The 5792-nt window shown below is 41.1% G+C and overlaps 1 long non-coding RNA gene across 1 annotated transcript; it reads left to right on the top strand.

Moving 5' to 3' along the window:
* The first annotated feature begins 720 nt into the window (after nucleotides 1-720).
* Nucleotides 721-1376, top strand: LOC123957243. Its single transcript, XR_006821765.1, has 3 exons — nucleotides 721-888; nucleotides 1092-1172; nucleotides 1310-1376. It is a non-coding gene; the product is annotated as an uncharacterized LOC123957243 (long non-coding RNA).
* Nucleotides 1377-5792: the final 4416 nt, after the last annotated feature.

Below are 5792 nucleotides of genomic sequence, written 5' to 3'. Positions count from 1 at the left end.
ACATTAATGCATGAGGAATAATAATCTAATATATAATAACTTCTACATTTTCCAGCTTACTTAACTTTTTCAATGCGGTATTTTTACAGTGAGATATTGGTACTTTTTTTTTTTTTTTTTTTAGGATCTGAATAGATCTAAGTTACTTTGTTCACCATTGGCTAAAAAATCCAAAGCTTCTGGTTGCAAAGAGGTTGGAGAGTTTTTGACTGCATTAATAATAATTTAGCACGAATTTGGCTCCACTCCCAACATCAGCCACTCTCACTATCTTTGATCCCAGGCAAGTGATTTCATCCAGGAATCGTGAAATCAAAATTCTAAAAAACAAACAAACTACAGTTACCGCATCCATTGGGTCTTGTGCTTCCAACTTCCACTCCGCATCGATGTTGCCTGGTAACAAATGCGCGGAGTTTACCCGGAAACAACACACTTTAATTTCTGATCGGCTTAACGGCTCTGGCATTTAGTAGGCTACAGAGAAAGCAAAAATTATCGTCCATTAATTGAATAAGGAGGGAGAACTTCGAGAACGTTATCTAGCCATGCTAGGAGTTGACATCGGCCTTGCGCGGCCATAATGAGACAATGAGACCGCATCCACTGACAACCCTGGCGTTTTCAGTAGATCTTGTTCGACCGCTGGACAGTGTGTTGGAGGAGCACCTTAAGACAGCTACTGTTTTCAAAGGCACCTCAAAGACTGCAAAATGAACATTTGGACTGCATGCTTTCATTTCTTACAGATTACATTCTGAGGGAAGTAAAAAATGCAGAATATCTTGCTATTCAGGCAGATGAGACAACTGACATTTCCACCCACTGCCAGTTGGTGCTCGTGCTAAAGTACATCAACAAGGAGAACAACAGCTGTTGGCTACAGAGGTAAGCTGTATAGTTTATAGGCAGCTCTGAAGTGTTAAGATGTGGCTATTTCCAGTGGTGGACAGTAACTTCAGTAGGCCTACTGTACTGAAGTACAAATTAGAGGTAGCCTATTTGTACTTCTATCTCTGTTTATGTTCACTGTTTATGTTTTTGTATATTAATATAATATTGGCATTAAATCATTTCTGACTATTTCACAGAGCCCTGGTGTCCTGCAGTTACTGAAACTGACTGGATAAAATATTTTTCACCAGCTGCCACTGGTTTCAAGTGGTGTTGAGGTCAGTCAAACAGTGAGTTCACAGGGATTTCAATATCTAAGTAATTTGTACTACATAAATCTCAGCAAAATATCTGACAACACACCTGAAACCAGCAGAACGATGTGTAATTTATGTCAGAATTTTCTCACCAACAGTTAACCAACATTTAAAATTGGCAGGTGGATTGCAAATTCCACCCACTACTCAAGCAAATACAAAATCTAGGGCGGCAGTAGCTCAGTCTGTGGAGACTTGGCTTGCGAACCGGAACACACTATGTGGCAGCCCCCTCGCTCGCTCTGACACCTCTCCATACGTTAATGTGTACAGGTCCTGCATGTGTGTGTGTGTATAATCACAACAGAGTGAAAAAAAAAAGGACTTTCGCCTAGAGGGATTAATAAAGTTGTCTTCTTCAAATGACACTCATCTCCTCTAGGTGAATCACCAACACTTCTTGCTTGGACTCTTTCAGAAGCTGAGCAAGCAGCAGCACACTCATTTTTCTTCTTCCTTCCTTCCTTCCTGTGTGACATGGGGGCTATTCATTATTGTGTTTGTTATTAATATATGAATATTTTACTGTAATTATTTCTGCCTACATGCTTAAGTAATCAGCCTATATGCACTCAGAAAAAACGATTTATGAGCAGTGTGCGAGTAACTTGGGTTTGGCTTGCTGGCCATTTAACATTAGCTGTATCGGCAGGGTTCGAGTTATAATCTGAGCTTTGTGGGGGGTCTCTAATATACTAACACAAACACACACCCAGCAGTCCACTACTTGCCCCAGATGTCTGCGAAACTGCAGCAAAGTTTAAGTTTCAATAGCTTGAAAAATGCCACCAAAGACTATTGCTCAAGGAGAGACCGCAATTCCACCCTTTAGGGTAGGTATAATATTAAAGTGTTATTATTTTACGCACTGCTGGGCGCTGGCACACAGTAGCAAGCATATTATCATATGTAGCGCTGTACTAATTGGAGGATGCATCAAAAAGCCAGTAATGCTAAACAAATAAGCAGCAGTCAATACAGAGTCTAATAAAGTACAACACCCAGTTCATGTTCGCGGGTCTGTGGGCACGAAAAGTGGCTGATGGTGGAGAAGTGCAGCCATCCTGTCAGTCGTGCAGCGGAGTTCATTAGGAAAGTATGTTCATTTAATATTTTTAAATAATAGTAGGTACTAATTACAATAAAAAATACATTATTTGTGACTTGTTCTGTTTTACATCTGTTTTACTTGTTATTGTTATAAATATTGTTTATCTTTTCACTTTGTTCAAGTTGAGAAATACACATTTCAAAATGTCAGTATTTTGTGCATTTTCCATGATAATCAAGCAAGTACCATTTGTTCAATTATAATCTAATCACAAAACTATTATTATTATCGCAAAATGACTTTTTCACCAAATCATGCAGCCCTAATATTAAAACTTTGTGCAGCTGGAGAAAAGCAAACTGCAGCTGCCTTGTTCCTCTGAGGTTTTAATGTCATGTAACATGGTGACGTTTTGCAGCGCCGGCAATAGTCGAGCAAAACGTCTAACCAGCACGCCTTATGTTACAACGGCTATATGTAGTTTGTCAGTGAAATAACTTGTTTTGTCAGTGGGCTCAAACCTCACCTACAAATTAACCACACACCTGCTTGCAATGTTGCTTGCAACAGCCGCTGTTCTGCTTGTTATATGATGGTATTGGGTCAGGATGTAGCCCTGTATGTGTTCCTGAGTCTCTCTCACTGGGAGCTAACGAAATGCAGTCCACTAACATCACAAAACGACCGGCTCTCAGCACAACCCAGACTTCAACACAAACTCCGTCTGAGGATAAAAACCAACAACAAAGTTTTATGTGCTGGAGAATCAGATGATGTCGGGTGAAAACACAGTCAACAACAGAAATGTTAAGCTCGCTGGCTAAAGCCAACCAGTTGCTAACATTTTCCGGTGCAAAATACTACATAATCAGAATTAGCTTTATTGCCAGGTGTGTTTACACATACAAGGAATTTGACTCTAGATTGAACAATGCTCACGATGTGTTTACTTATACAGTAATACAGTAACACTATAATACAGTAATAAAATCAAACACAGGCTAGAGTATCTATAGTTTTTCAGATATTCAGGTGCACAGCTTCTCCGCTGCCTCAGTCGCTGTAACTATGTGACCCACATAATATACAATAATGCAACACAATGGTACAGGCCAACAACACAGAGGAAGAGCCATCCACTACAGTAATATTACTCATTATTGTCTAACTGTTATAAAGTGTGACAACATTTATAATATATTTTATATATATTTTGTGACACTGTATCTTGTGAGTTTATAGTCTCTGTATGAAAGTGGTTGTGTTGATTTTTCTCACTCATGAGTTCGAGCCGAGCAGGCGTACGAGCACATAACTGGTTGCAATCTTAAAACCGCACCGCTAGTAGCTGCTGAAAACTACATATTACTCCTTTAAGCTCAGCATGCATCACATTAAGTCAACGCTGCAAAAATGAAGTCAAAAGCACCTACTGAAATGTGATGATAATAGAGCCACCATGTGGTTAGTTATGAAACATTTTTGACCTTCAGTATTCACCTAAGACTTGCCTTTAAACTTTCATTAAAATACTTACTAATTCAGAACATTTTACCTATGTCCCCTGTTACCTAATTTATGTTTTGACAATTTATGGAACTTTGATTAATGTGCCATCAACCAGCAGAAGCAGCAGCAGATGCAGCAATCAAATGCATTTGCTTCTACCTTTGTCTCTGAATAGTGGTCATGTCATGTATGTGTTTTCATGGTCAGCGTGCATTCTCTCTTTTCAGCTGCCCTAAAAAGTGTTTCAAACTCAATAAGTGATTCAATACATCAATGTTGTGGGAGGAAATGTCCCTTTACAAATTTTATGGAAATTTAATTTTGTCTACATAGCTTCTGGAGAATTGGGTGTGCATACGCTTAAAAGTCAGTGCCAGGCATACCTCAGCAGGTATCACTGTGCTGTATGTAGATTACAAGGACAGATAAAGCCACAATGACAGATTACAGGCAACTACAGGAAACTACATTCAGTGATCAGAGAGGTAGAAAACTGCCACTGCAGCAAAAGTGGAGCATCCTTTCCATTAGTTAATGTGATGCTTCATATACAAGCAGAATCATGGGTTTCCTGACAGATGGCTTAAACATGGCAAAGACTGTTTTGAAAGTAACAGAGGTGAAAGGATCAAATCACATGGGCCAAAACTAGTGATCCAGTCCATAGTTAGTTATCATCAGGGGTACAGTGACCAGCTATGGAGCACACAATGTGTTGCAGGCAGGCTTCTTCTCTTAAGTAATTTTGAGTGGGTTAAGACCAACTGCCAATTACTGCAAATAGGCTGTCTAAAATAACAATTCCCATCAGTAACCACAATAGCCTTCCATCTATTTAAGGCCAAGAGGACTGGACATGCCTGAGTTTTCTCAGTTAGTTGTAACATCTTAACAATAAGCAGTTGGAGGTATTATTTTTTATTGTTGTTATAGACAAGCACTGTGATCTGTTTTCTTTTCTTTTTATTGGTTATTGGAATATCCGGAAACAGTTATTTTGAACATTTTTGCAATTAACCCTGCGATGGACTGGCGACCTGTCCAGGGTGTACCCCGCCTTTCGCCCGATGTCAGCTGGGATTGGCTCCAGCCCCCCGCGACCCTGTACGCAGGATAAGCGGTTGACAATGGATGGATGGAACTTGCATACATGTCATGAACACATCTGTAATGTACCTAATAATCCCTCATTGAACAAGAAAACCATTAAATGTGCACAAGTATGGCAGGTAGAGTAGTTCAAAGTTGAAGCAGAAAGTGGATCTGTAAACTGTAATGGATGTTTACAATGTTTATGACCGAAAGAACTAGATTTTCTCAGGAGGATGGCTGGTGTCTCCCTTAGAGATAGGGTGAGAAGCCAAGTCTTCTGTGAGGAACTAGAAGCAGAGCCTTTGCACCGAAAGGAGTTTGGTGGTTGGTGTGGCCAGTGGTTCGGGCACCTGGTAAGGATTCCCCATGGACGCCTCGAGAAATACCCAGGACTAGGTGGAGTGATTATATTTGGATGCGATGTTCCCCAGCCTCACCTGCTGACTCCTGTCAGTCAGGAAGGTGGGGGGAGGCTGGCACAGTGAGCTGGGTGAGTTTGGTGCTGAGGATGTTCGGGATGATGGTGTTGAACGCCGAGCTGAAGTCCACGAACAGGATACTTCCATATGTCCCTGGAGAGTCGAGGTGTTGCAGGATGTAATGCAGTCCCAAGTTGACTGCATCATCCACTGACCTGTTAGCCCTGTAGGCAAACTGCAGGGGTCCAGCAAGGGGCCTGTAATGTCCTTCAGGTGGGCCAACACCAGTCTTTCAAAGGACTTCATGACTACAGATGTCAGGGCGACAGGCCTGTAGTCATCACTCGGAACAAATGACACAGCTCTTCGGCAGTCTGAGCTGACAAAATCAGATTTTAACCGTCTTTTTAACTTTTTAAAGCAGTGTGGAAAGTCCGTTTTTATCTCTGGTCCCATTCCCACAGTCGGTCGCGGTGCTGGCCGCTTCAGTAGACTCCTTGGCCTCCACGA

The sequence above is a fragment of the Micropterus dolomieu genome, linkage group LG19 (genome assembly GCF_021292245.1).
Source record: "Micropterus dolomieu isolate WLL.071019.BEF.003 ecotype Adirondacks linkage group LG19, ASM2129224v1, whole genome shotgun sequence".
Taxonomy (NCBI): Eukaryota; Metazoa; Chordata; class Actinopteri; order Centrarchiformes; family Centrarchidae; genus Micropterus; species Micropterus dolomieu.
Note: the sequence above shows the minus strand (reverse complement) of the source record. Positions and strands in the feature narration are given on the sequence as shown.